We start from the raw sequence: 9,413 nt of genomic DNA, 5'->3' as shown, positions 1-9,413 counted from the left end.
GGCCACCCGAGCATAGAAATAGCAAGAAAGAAAAAAAAACAAAAAAAAACCGCACGTAAAATCTAAAAAAACGCAAACGGGCAACGAAAAAGGGGGGTGCAACACGAGGACTTCCCAGGGGGTCACCGATCCTAGTACTACTCTCGCCCAAGCACGCTTAACTGCGGAGTTCTGATGGGATCCGGTGCATTAGTGCTGGTATGATCGCACCCGAAATACTATCCATGCTTATTGCTTTTATGTCTTAAAAGACACAGAACCTCCTTTGTTTTCGTACGCGAGGCGTGGGACCCACGTGACCGATCAGCTCCGTTCCAAAAATACGAAAACCATTAACCATGAAGTGGTGGCCACCCGAGCATCGAAATAGCAAGAAAGAAAAAAAAACAAAAAAAAAACTGCACGTAAACACGAGGACTTCCCAGGGGGTCACCCATCCTAATACTACTCTCGCCCAAGCACGCTTAACTGCGGAGTTCTGATGGGATCCGGTGCATTAGTGCTGGTATGATCGCACCCGAAATACTATCCATGCTTATTGCTTTTATGTCTTAAAAGACGCAGAACCACCTTTGTTTTCGTACGCGAGGCGTGGGACCCACGTGACCGATCGGCTCCGTTCCAAAAATACGAAAACCATCAACCAAGAAGCGGAGGCCACCCGAGCATAGAAATAGCAAGAAAGAAAAAAAAAACAAAAAAAAACGCACGTAAAATCTAAAAAAACGCAAACGGACAACGAAAAAGGGGGGTGCAACACGAGGACTTCCCAGGGGGTCACCCATCCTAGTACTACTCTCGCCCAAGCACGCTTAACTGCGGAGTTCTGATGGGATCCGATGCATTAGTCCTGGTATGATCGCACCCGAAATACTATCCATGCTTATTGCTTGTATGTCTTAAAAGACGCAGAACCTCCTTTGTTTTCGTACGCGACGCGTGGGACCCACGTGACCGATCGGCTCCGTTCCAAAAATACGAAGACCATGAACCATGAAACGGAGGCCACCCGAGCATAGAAATAGCAAGAAAAAAAAACAAAAAAAACCGCACGTAAAATCTAAAAAAACGCAAACGGGCAATGAAAAAGGGGGGTGCAACACGAGGACTTCCCAGGGGGTCACCGATCCTAGTACTACTCTCGCCCAAGCACGCTTAACTGCGGAGTTCTTATGGGATCCGGTGCATTAGTGCTGGTATGATCGCACCCGAAATACTATCCATGCTCATTGCTTTTATGTCTTAAAAGACGCAGAACCTCCTTTGTTTTGGTACGCGAGGCGTGGGACCCACGTGACCGATCGGCTCCGTTCCAAAAATACGAAAACCATCAACAATGAAGCGGTGGCCACCCGAGCATAGAAATAGCAAGAAAGAAAAAAAAACAAAAAAAAAACCGCACGTAAACACGAGGACTTCCCAAGGGGGTCACCCATCCTAGTACTACTCTCGCCCAAGCACGGTTAACTGCGGAGTTCTGATGGGATCCATGAACCTTGAAGCGGAGGCCACCCGAGCATAGAAATAGCAAGAAAGAAAAAAAAACAAAAAAAACCGCACGTAAAATCTAAAAAAACGCAAACAGGCAACAAAAAAGGGGGGTGCAACACGAGGACTTCCCAGGGGGTCACCCATCCTAGTACTACTCTCGCCCAAGCACGCTTAACTACAGAGTTGTGATGGGATCCGGTGCATTAGTGCTGGTATGATCGCACCCGAAATACTATCCATGCTTATTGCTTTTATGTCTTAAAAGACGCAGAACCTCCTTTGTTTTCGTACGCGAGGCGTGGGACCCACGTGACCGATCGGCTCCATTCCAAAAATACGAAAACCATGAACCATGAAACGGAGGCCACCCGAGCATAGAAATAGCTAGAAAGAAAAAAAAAACAAAAAAAACCGCGCGTAAAATCTAAAAAAACGCAAACGGGCAACGAAAGAGGGGGGTGCAACACGAGGACTTCCCAGGGGGTCACCCATCCTAGTACTACTCTCGCCCAAGCACGCTTAACTGCAAAGTTCTTATGGGATCCGGTGCATTAGTCCTGGTATGATCGCTACTACCAATGCTTATTGCTTTTATCTCTTAAAAGACGCAGAACCTCCTTTGTTTTCGTACGCGAGGCGTGGGACCCACGTGACCGATCGGCTCCGTTCCAAAAATACGAAAACCATGAACCATGAAGCGGAGGCCACCCGACCATAGAAATAGCAAGAAAGAAAAAAAACAAAAAAAACCGCATGTAAAATCTAAAAAAACGTAAACGGGCAACGAAAAAGGGGGGTGCAACACGAGGACTTCCGAGGGGGTCACCCATCCTAGTACTACTCTCGCCCAAGCACGCTTAACTGCGGAGTTCTGATGGGATCCGGTGCATTAGTGCTGGTATGATCGCACCCGAAATACTGTCCATGCTTATTGCTTTTATGTCTTAAAAGACGCAGAACCTCCTTTGTTTTCGTACGCGAGGCGTGGGACCCACGTGACCGATCGGCTCCGTTCCAAAAATACGAAAACCATGAACCATGAAACGGAGGCCACCCGAGCATAGAAATAGCAAGAAAGAAAAAAAAAAGCCGCGTGTAAAATCTAAAAAAACGCAAACGGGCAACGAAAAAAGGGGGTGCAACACGAGGACTTCCCAGGGGTTCACCCATCCTAGTACTACTCTCGCCCAAGCACGCTTAACTGCGGAGTTCTTATGGGATCCGGTGCATTAGTGCTGGTATGATCGCACCCAAAATACTATCCATGCTTATTGCTTTTATGTCTTAAAAGACACAGAACCTCCTTTGTTTTCGTACGCGAGGCGTGGGACTCACGTGACCGATCGGCTCCATTCCAAAAATACGAAAACCATCAACCATGAAGCGGTGGCCACCCGAGCATAGAAATAGCAAGAAAGAAAAAAAAACAAAAAAAAACCGCACGTAAACACGAGGACTTCCCAGGGTGTCACCCATCCTAGTACTACTCTCGCCCAAGCACGCTTAACTGCGGAGTTCTGATGGGATCCGGTGCATTAGTGCTGGTATGATCGCACCCGAAATACTATCCATGCTTATTGCTTTTATGTCTTAAAAGACGCAGAACCACCTTTGTTTTCGTACGCGAGGCGTGGGACCCACGTGACCGATCGGCTCCGTTCCAAAAATACGAAAACCATCAACCATGAAGCGGAGGCCACCCGAGCATAGAAATAGCAAGAAAGAAAAAAAAACAAAAAAAAAACGCACGTAAAATCTAAAAAAACGCAAACGGACAACGAAAAAGGGGGTGCAACACGAGGACTTCCCAGGGGGTCACCCACCCTAGTACTACTCTCGCCCAAGCACGCTTAACTGCGGAGTTCTGATGGGATCCGGTGCATTAGTGCTGGTATGATCGCACCCGAAATACTATCCATGCTTATTGCTTGTATGTCTTAAAAGAGGCAGAACCTCCTTTGTTTTCGTACGCGAGGCGTGGGACCCACGTGACCGATCGGCTGCGTTCCAAAAATACGAAGACCATGAACCATGAAACGGAGGCCACCCGAGCATAGAAATAGCAAGAAAGAAAAAAAAACAAAAAAAACCGCACGTAAAATCTAAAAAAACGCAAACGGGCAACGAAAAAGGGGGGTGCAACACGAGGACTTCCCAGGGGGTCACCGATCCTAGTACTACTCTCGCCCAAGCACGCTTAACTGCGGAGTTCTGATGGGATCCGGTGCATTAGTGCTGGTATGATCGCACCCGAAATACTATCCATGCTTATTGCTTTTATGTCTTAAAAGACACAGAACCTCCTTTGTTTTCGTACGCGAGGCGTGGAACTCACGTGACCGATCGGCTCCATTCCAAAAATACGAAAACCATCAACAATGAAGCGGTGGCCACCCGAGCATAGAAATAGCAAGAAAGAAAAAAAAACAAAAAAAACCGCACGTAAACACGAGGACTTCCCAGGGTGTCACCCATCCTAGTACTACTCTCGCCCAAGCACGCTTAACTGCGGAGTTCTGATGGGATCCGGTGCATTAGTGCTGGTATGATCGCACCCGAAATACTATCCATTCTTATTACTTTTATGTCTTAAAAGGCGCAGAACCTCCTTTGTTTTCGTACGCGAGGCGTGGGACCCACGTGACCGATCGGCTCCGTTTCAAAAATACGAAAACCATGAACCATGAAACGGAGGCCACCCGAGCATAGAAATAGCAAGAAAGAAAAAAAAAAGCCGCGTGTAAAAATCTAAAAAAACGCAAACGGGCAACGAAAAAGGGGGGTGCAACACGAGGACTTCCCAGGGGTTCACCCATCCTAGTACTACTCTCGCCCAAGCACGCTTAACTGCGGAGTTCTTATGGGATCCGGTGCATTAGTGCTGGTATGATCGCACCCAAAATACTATCCATGCTTATTGCTTTTATGTCTTAAAAGACACAGAACCTCCTTTGTTTTCGTACGCGAGGCGTGGGACTCACGTGACCGATCGGCTCCATTCCAAAAATACGAAAACCATCAACCATGAAGCGGTGGCCACCCGAGCATAGAAATAGCAAGAAAGAAAAAAAAACAAAAAAAAACCGCACGTAAACACGAGGACTTCCCAGGGTGTCACCCATCCTAGTACTACTCTCGCCCAAGCACGCTTAACTGCGGAGTTCTGATGGGATCCGGTGCATTAGTGCTGGTATGATCGCACCCGAAATACTATCCATGCTTATTGCTTTTATGTCTTAAAAGACGCAGAACCACCTTTGTTTTCGTACGCGAGGCGTGGGACCCACGTGACCGATCGGCTCCGTTCCAAAAATACGAAAACCATCAACCATGAAGCGGAGGCCACCCGAGCATAGAAATAGCAAGAAAGAAAAAAAACAAAAAAAAAACGCACGTAAAATCTAAAAAAACGCAAACGGACAACGAAAAAGGGGGTGCAACACGAGGACTTCCCAGGGGGTCACCCACCCTAGTACTACTCTCGCCCAAGCACGCTTAACTGCGGAGTTCTGATGGGATCCGGTGCATTAGTGCTGGTATGATCGCACCCGAAATACTATCCATGCTTATTGCTTGTATGTCTTAAAAGAGGCAGAACCTCCTTTGTTTTCGTACGCGAGGCGTGGGACCCACGTGACCGATCGGCTGCGTTCCAAAAATACGAAGACCATGAACCATGAAACGGAGGCCACCCGAGCATAGAAATAGCAAGAAAGAAAAAAAAACAAAAAAAACCGCACGTAAAATCTAAAAAAACGCAAACGGGCAACGAAAAAGGGGGGTGCAACACGAGGACTTCCCAGGGGGTCACCGATCCTAGTACTACTCTCGCCCAAGCACGCTTAACTGCGGAGTTCTGATGGGATCCGGTGCATTAGTGCTGGTATGATCGCACCCGAAATACTATCCATGCTTATTGCTTTTATGTCTTAAAAGACGCAGAACCTCCTTTGTTTTCGTACGCGAGGCGTGGGACCCACGTGACCGATCGGCTCCGTTCCAAAAATACGAAAACCATCAACCATGAAGCGGTGGCCACCCGAGCATAGAAATAGCAAGAAAGAACAAAAAAGAAAAAAAAATCGCACGTAAACACGAGGACTTCCCAAGGGGGTCACCCATCCTAGTACTACTCTCGCCCAAGCACGGTTAACTGCGAAGTTCTGATGGGATCCGGTGCATTAGTCCTGGTATGTCCGCACCTGAAATACTATCAATGCTTATTGGTTTTATGTCTTAAAAGACGCAGAACCTCCTTTGTTTTCGTACGCGAGGCGTGGGACCCACGTGACCGATCGGCTCCGTTCCAAAAATACGAAAACCATGAACCATGAAACGGAGGCCACCCGAGCATAGAAATAGCAAGAAAGAAAAAAAAAGCCGCGTGTAAAAATCTAAAAAAACGCAAACGGGCAACGAAAAAGGGGGGTGCAACACGAGGACTTCCCAGGGGTTCACCCATCCTAGTACTCCTCTCGCCCAAGCACGCTTAACTGCGGAGTTCTTATGGGATCCGGTGCATTAGTGCTGGTATGATCGCACCCAAAATACTATCCATGCTTATTGCTTTTATGTCTTAAAAGACACAGAACCTCCTTTGTTTTCGTACGCGAGGCGTGGGACTCACGTGACCGATCGGCTCCATTCCAAAAATACGAAAACCATCAACCATGAAGCGGTGGCCACCCGAGCATAGAAATAGCAAGAAAGAAAAAAAAACAAAAAAAAACCGCACGTAAACACGAGGACTTCCCAGGGTGTCACCCATCCTAGTACTACTCTCGCCCAAGCACGCTTAACTGCGGAGTTCTGATGGGATCCGGTGCATTAGTGCTGGTATGATCGCACCCGAAATACTATCCATGCTTATTGCTTTTATGTCTTAAAAGACGCAGAACCACCTTTGTTTTCGTACGCGAGGCGTGGGACCCACGTGACCGATCGGCTCCGTTCCAAAAATACGAAAACCATCAACCATGAAGCGGAGGCCACCCGAGCATAGAAATAGCAAGAAAGAAAAAAAAACAAAAAAAAAACGCACGTAAAATCTAAAAAAACGCAAACGGACAACGAAAAAGGGGGTGCAACACGAGGACTTCCCAGGGGGTCACCCACCCTAGTACTACTCTCGCCCAAGCACGCTTAACTGCGGAGTTCTGATGGGATCCGGTGCATTAGTGCTGGTATGATCGCACCCGAAATACTATCCATGCTTATTGCTTGTATGTCTTAAAAGAGGCAGAACCTCCTTTGTTTTCGTACGCGAGGCGTGGGACCCACGTGACCGATCGGCTGCGTTCCAAAAATACGAAGACCATGAACCATGAAACGGAGGCCACCCGAGCATAGAAATAGCAAGAAAGAAAAAAAAAGCCGCGCGTAAAATCTAAAAAAACGCAAACGGGCAACGAAAAAGGGGGGTGCAACACGAGGACTTCCCAGGGGGTCACCGATCCTAGTACTACTCTCGCCCAAGCACGCTTAACTGCGGAGTTCTGATGGGATCCGGTGCATTAGTGCTGGTATGATCGCACCCGAAATACTATCCATGCTTATTGCTTTTATGTCTTAAAAGACGCAGAACCTCCTTTGTTTTCGTACGCGAGGCGTGGGACCCACGTGACCGATCGGCTCCGTTCCAAAAATACGAAAACCATCAACCATGAAGCGGTGGCCACCCGAGCATAGAAATAGCAAGAAAGAACAAAAAACAAAAAAAAATCGCACGTAAACACGAGGACTTCCCAAGGGGGTCACCCATCCTAGTACTACTCTCGCCCAAGCACGGTTAACTGCGAAGTTCTGATGGGATCCGGTGCATTAGTCCTGGTATGTCCGCACCTGAAATACTATCAATGCTTATTGCTTTTATGTCTTAAAAGACGCAGAACCTCCTTTGTTTTCGTACGCGAGGCGTGGGACCCACGTGACCGATCGGCTCCGTTCCAAAAATACGAAAACCATGAACCATGAAACGGAGGCCACCCGAGCATAGAAATAGCAAGAAAGAAATAAAAAAGCCGCGTGTAAAAATCTAAAAAAACGCAAACGGGCAACGAAAAAGGTGGGTGCAACACGAGGACTTCCCAGGGGTTCACCCATCCTAGTACTACTCTCGCCCAAGCACGCTTAACTGCGGAGTTCTTATGGGATCCGGTGCATTAGTGCTGGTATGATCGCACCCAAAATACTATCCATGCTTATTGCTTTTATGTCTTAAAAGACACAGAACCTCCTTTGTTTTCGTACGCGAGGCGTGGAACTCACGTGACCGATCGGCTCCATTCCAAAAATACGAAAACCATCAACAATGAAGCGGTGGCCACCCGAGCATAGAAATAGCAAGAAAGAAAAAAAAACAAAAAAAACCGCACGTAAACACGAGGACTTCCCAGGGTGTCACCCATCCTAGTACTACTCTCGCCCAAGCACGCTTAACTGCGGAGTTCTGATGGGATCCGGTGCATTAGTGCTGGTATGATCGCACCCGAAATACTATCCATGCTTATTGCTTTTATGTCTTAAAAGACGCAGAACCACCTTTGTTTTCGTACGCGAGGCGTGGGACCCACGTGACCGATCGGCTCCGTTCCAAAAATACGAAAACCATCAACCATGAAGCGGAGGCCACCCGAGCATAGAAATAGCAAGAAAGAAAAAAAAACAAAAAAAAACGCACGTAAAATCTAAAAAAACGCAAACGGACAACGAAAAAGGGGGTGCAACACGAGGACTTCCCAGGGGGTCACCCACCCTAGTACTACTCTCGCCCAAGCACGCTTAACTGCGGAGTTCTGATGGGATCCGGTGCATTAGTGCTGGTATGATCGCACCCGAAATACTATCCATGCTTATTGCTTGTATGTCTTAAAAGAGGCAGAACCTCCTTTGTTTTCGTACGCGAGGCGTGGGACCCACGTGACCGATCGGCTGCGTTCCAAAAATACGAAGACCATGAACCATGAAACGGAGGCCACCCGAGCATAGAAATAGCAAGAAAGAAAAAAAAACAAAAAAAACCGCACGTAAAATCTAAAAAAACGCAAACGGGCAACGAAAAAGGGGGGTGCAACACGAGGACTTCCCAGGGGGTCACCGATCCTAGTACTACTCTCGCCCAAGCACGCTTAACTGCGGAGTTCTGATGGGATCCGGTGCATTAGTGCTGGTATGATCGCACCCGAAATACTATCCATGCTTATTGCTTTTATGTCTTAAAAGACGCAGAACCTCCTTTGTTTTCGTACGCGAGGCGTGGGACCCACGTGACCGATCGGCTCCGTTCCAAAAATACGAAAACCATCAACCATGAAGCGGTGGCCACCCGAGCATAGAAATAGCAAGAAAGAACAAAAAACAAACAAAAATCGCACGTAAACACGAGGACTTCCCAAGGGGGTCACCCATCCTAGTACTATTCTCGCCCAAGCACGGTTAACTGCGAAGTTCTGATGGGATCCGGTGCATTAGTCCTGGTATGTCCGCACCTGAAATACTATCAATGCTTATTGCTTTTATGTCTTAAAAGACGCAGAACCTCCTTTGTTTTCGTACGCGAGGCGTGGGACCCACGTGACCGATCGGCTCCGTTCCAAAAATACGAAAACCATGAACCATGAAGCGGAGGCCACCCGACCATAGAAATAGCAAGAAAGAAAAAAAACAAAAAAAACCGCATTTAAAATCTAAAAAAACGCAAACGGGCAACGAAAAAGGGGGGGTGCAACACGAGGACTTCCCAGGGGGTCGCCCATCCTAGTACTACTCTCGCCCAAGCACGCTTAACTGCGGAGTTCTGATGGGATCCGGTGCATTAGTGCTGGTATGATCGCACCCTAAAATACTATCCATGCTTATTGCTTTTATGTCTTAAAAGACGCAGAACCACCTTTGTTTTCGTACGCGAGGCGTGGGACCCACGT

The 9,413-nt window shown here is 47.6% G+C and overlaps 25 non-coding genes and 3 pseudogenes across 25 annotated transcripts; all 28 read right to left on the bottom strand.

Annotated features, from left to right (window-relative positions):
- Positions 1–93: 93 nt before the first annotated feature.
- Positions 94–212, bottom strand: LOC145145684 (5S ribosomal RNA). Its single transcript, XR_013726645.1, has one exon. It is a non-coding gene; the product is annotated as a 5S ribosomal RNA (ribosomal RNA).
- A 187-nt stretch (positions 213–399) lies between these two features.
- Positions 400–519, bottom strand: LOC145150576 (5S ribosomal RNA). Its single transcript, XR_013731391.1, has one exon. It is a non-coding gene; the product is annotated as a 5S ribosomal RNA (ribosomal RNA).
- A 229-nt stretch (positions 520–748) lies between these two features.
- Positions 749–867, bottom strand: LOC145145771 (5S ribosomal RNA). Its single transcript, XR_013726729.1, has one exon. It is a non-coding gene; the product is annotated as a 5S ribosomal RNA (ribosomal RNA).
- Positions 868–1,091: 224 nt separating this feature from the next.
- On the bottom strand, positions 1,092–1,210 carry LOC145147266 (5S ribosomal RNA). Its single transcript, XR_013728173.1, has one exon. It is a non-coding gene; the product is annotated as a 5S ribosomal RNA (ribosomal RNA).
- A 388-nt stretch (positions 1,211–1,598) lies between these two features.
- LOC145148659 (5S ribosomal RNA) lies at positions 1,599–1,717 on the bottom strand. The gene has a single exon (XR_013729533.1). It is a non-coding gene; the product is annotated as a 5S ribosomal RNA (ribosomal RNA).
- Positions 1,718–1,946: 229 nt separating this feature from the next.
- Positions 1,947–2,065, bottom strand: LOC145150847 (5S ribosomal RNA). The gene has a single exon (XR_013731661.1). It is a non-coding gene; the product is annotated as a 5S ribosomal RNA (ribosomal RNA).
- A 219-nt stretch (positions 2,066–2,284) lies between these two features.
- On the bottom strand, positions 2,285–2,403 carry LOC145155727 (5S ribosomal RNA). Its single transcript, XR_013736156.1, has one exon. It is a non-coding gene; the product is annotated as a 5S ribosomal RNA (ribosomal RNA).
- A 221-nt stretch (positions 2,404–2,624) lies between these two features.
- On the bottom strand, positions 2,625–2,743 carry LOC145146654 (5S ribosomal RNA). The gene has a single exon (XR_013727588.1). It is a non-coding gene; the product is annotated as a 5S ribosomal RNA (ribosomal RNA).
- Positions 2,744–2,929: 186 nt separating this feature from the next.
- Positions 2,930–3,049, bottom strand: LOC145151048 (5S ribosomal RNA). The gene has a single exon (XR_013731846.1). It is a non-coding gene; the product is annotated as a 5S ribosomal RNA (ribosomal RNA).
- A 228-nt stretch (positions 3,050–3,277) lies between these two features.
- LOC145152664 (5S ribosomal RNA) lies at positions 3,278–3,396 on the bottom strand. Its single transcript, XR_013733191.1, has one exon. It is a non-coding gene; the product is annotated as a 5S ribosomal RNA (ribosomal RNA).
- A 228-nt stretch (positions 3,397–3,624) lies between these two features.
- Positions 3,625–3,743, bottom strand: LOC145145683 (5S ribosomal RNA). Its single transcript, XR_013726644.1, has one exon. It is a non-coding gene; the product is annotated as a 5S ribosomal RNA (ribosomal RNA).
- A 185-nt stretch (positions 3,744–3,928) lies between these two features.
- On the bottom strand, positions 3,929–4,048 carry LOC145151047 (5S ribosomal RNA). Its single transcript, XR_013731845.1, has one exon. It is a non-coding gene; the product is annotated as a 5S ribosomal RNA (ribosomal RNA).
- Positions 4,049–4,270: 222 nt separating this feature from the next.
- On the bottom strand, positions 4,271–4,389 carry LOC145146653 (5S ribosomal RNA). The gene has a single exon (XR_013727587.1). It is a non-coding gene; the product is annotated as a 5S ribosomal RNA (ribosomal RNA).
- Positions 4,390–4,575: 186 nt separating this feature from the next.
- Positions 4,576–4,695, bottom strand: LOC145151046 (5S ribosomal RNA). The gene has a single exon (XR_013731844.1). It is a non-coding gene; the product is annotated as a 5S ribosomal RNA (ribosomal RNA).
- A 227-nt stretch (positions 4,696–4,922) lies between these two features.
- On the bottom strand, positions 4,923–5,041 carry LOC145152662 (5S ribosomal RNA). The gene has a single exon (XR_013733189.1). It is a non-coding gene; the product is annotated as a 5S ribosomal RNA (ribosomal RNA).
- Positions 5,042–5,269: 228 nt separating this feature from the next.
- Positions 5,270–5,388, bottom strand: LOC145145682 (5S ribosomal RNA). The gene has a single exon (XR_013726643.1). It is a non-coding gene; the product is annotated as a 5S ribosomal RNA (ribosomal RNA).
- A 186-nt stretch (positions 5,389–5,574) lies between these two features.
- LOC145151426 (5S ribosomal RNA) lies at positions 5,575–5,695 on the bottom strand (annotated as a pseudogene).
- A 221-nt stretch (positions 5,696–5,916) lies between these two features.
- On the bottom strand, positions 5,917–6,035 carry LOC145148309 (5S ribosomal RNA). The gene has a single exon (XR_013729199.1). It is a non-coding gene; the product is annotated as a 5S ribosomal RNA (ribosomal RNA).
- Positions 6,036–6,221: 186 nt separating this feature from the next.
- On the bottom strand, positions 6,222–6,341 carry LOC145151044 (5S ribosomal RNA). The gene has a single exon (XR_013731842.1). It is a non-coding gene; the product is annotated as a 5S ribosomal RNA (ribosomal RNA).
- Positions 6,342–6,569: 228 nt separating this feature from the next.
- On the bottom strand, positions 6,570–6,688 carry LOC145152661 (5S ribosomal RNA). The gene has a single exon (XR_013733188.1). It is a non-coding gene; the product is annotated as a 5S ribosomal RNA (ribosomal RNA).
- Positions 6,689–6,908: 220 nt separating this feature from the next.
- LOC145145681 (5S ribosomal RNA) lies at positions 6,909–7,027 on the bottom strand. The gene has a single exon (XR_013726642.1). It is a non-coding gene; the product is annotated as a 5S ribosomal RNA (ribosomal RNA).
- A 186-nt stretch (positions 7,028–7,213) lies between these two features.
- Positions 7,214–7,334, bottom strand: LOC145151425 (5S ribosomal RNA; annotated as a pseudogene).
- Positions 7,335–7,556: 222 nt separating this feature from the next.
- On the bottom strand, positions 7,557–7,675 carry LOC145147517 (5S ribosomal RNA). Its single transcript, XR_013728417.1, has one exon. It is a non-coding gene; the product is annotated as a 5S ribosomal RNA (ribosomal RNA).
- A 185-nt stretch (positions 7,676–7,860) lies between these two features.
- Positions 7,861–7,980, bottom strand: LOC145151043 (5S ribosomal RNA). The gene has a single exon (XR_013731841.1). It is a non-coding gene; the product is annotated as a 5S ribosomal RNA (ribosomal RNA).
- Positions 7,981–8,207: 227 nt separating this feature from the next.
- Positions 8,208–8,326, bottom strand: LOC145152659 (5S ribosomal RNA). The gene has a single exon (XR_013733187.1). It is a non-coding gene; the product is annotated as a 5S ribosomal RNA (ribosomal RNA).
- A 228-nt stretch (positions 8,327–8,554) lies between these two features.
- On the bottom strand, positions 8,555–8,673 carry LOC145145679 (5S ribosomal RNA). The gene has a single exon (XR_013726640.1). It is a non-coding gene; the product is annotated as a 5S ribosomal RNA (ribosomal RNA).
- A 186-nt stretch (positions 8,674–8,859) lies between these two features.
- LOC145151445 (5S ribosomal RNA) lies at positions 8,860–8,980 on the bottom strand (annotated as a pseudogene).
- Positions 8,981–9,208: 228 nt separating this feature from the next.
- Positions 9,209–9,327, bottom strand: LOC145153879 (5S ribosomal RNA). Its single transcript, XR_013734372.1, has one exon. It is a non-coding gene; the product is annotated as a 5S ribosomal RNA (ribosomal RNA).
- Between the last annotated feature and the right edge of the window lie 86 nt (positions 9,328–9,413).

Source organism: Lactuca virosa, chromosome 1 (assembly GCF_052849685.1).
Source record: "Lactuca virosa cultivar CGN04683 chromosome 1, Lactuca_virosa_CGN04683_v6, whole genome shotgun sequence".
Taxonomy (NCBI): Eukaryota; Viridiplantae; Streptophyta; class Magnoliopsida; order Asterales; family Asteraceae; genus Lactuca; species Lactuca virosa.
This window is presented reverse-complemented; position numbering and strand designations above follow the sequence as displayed.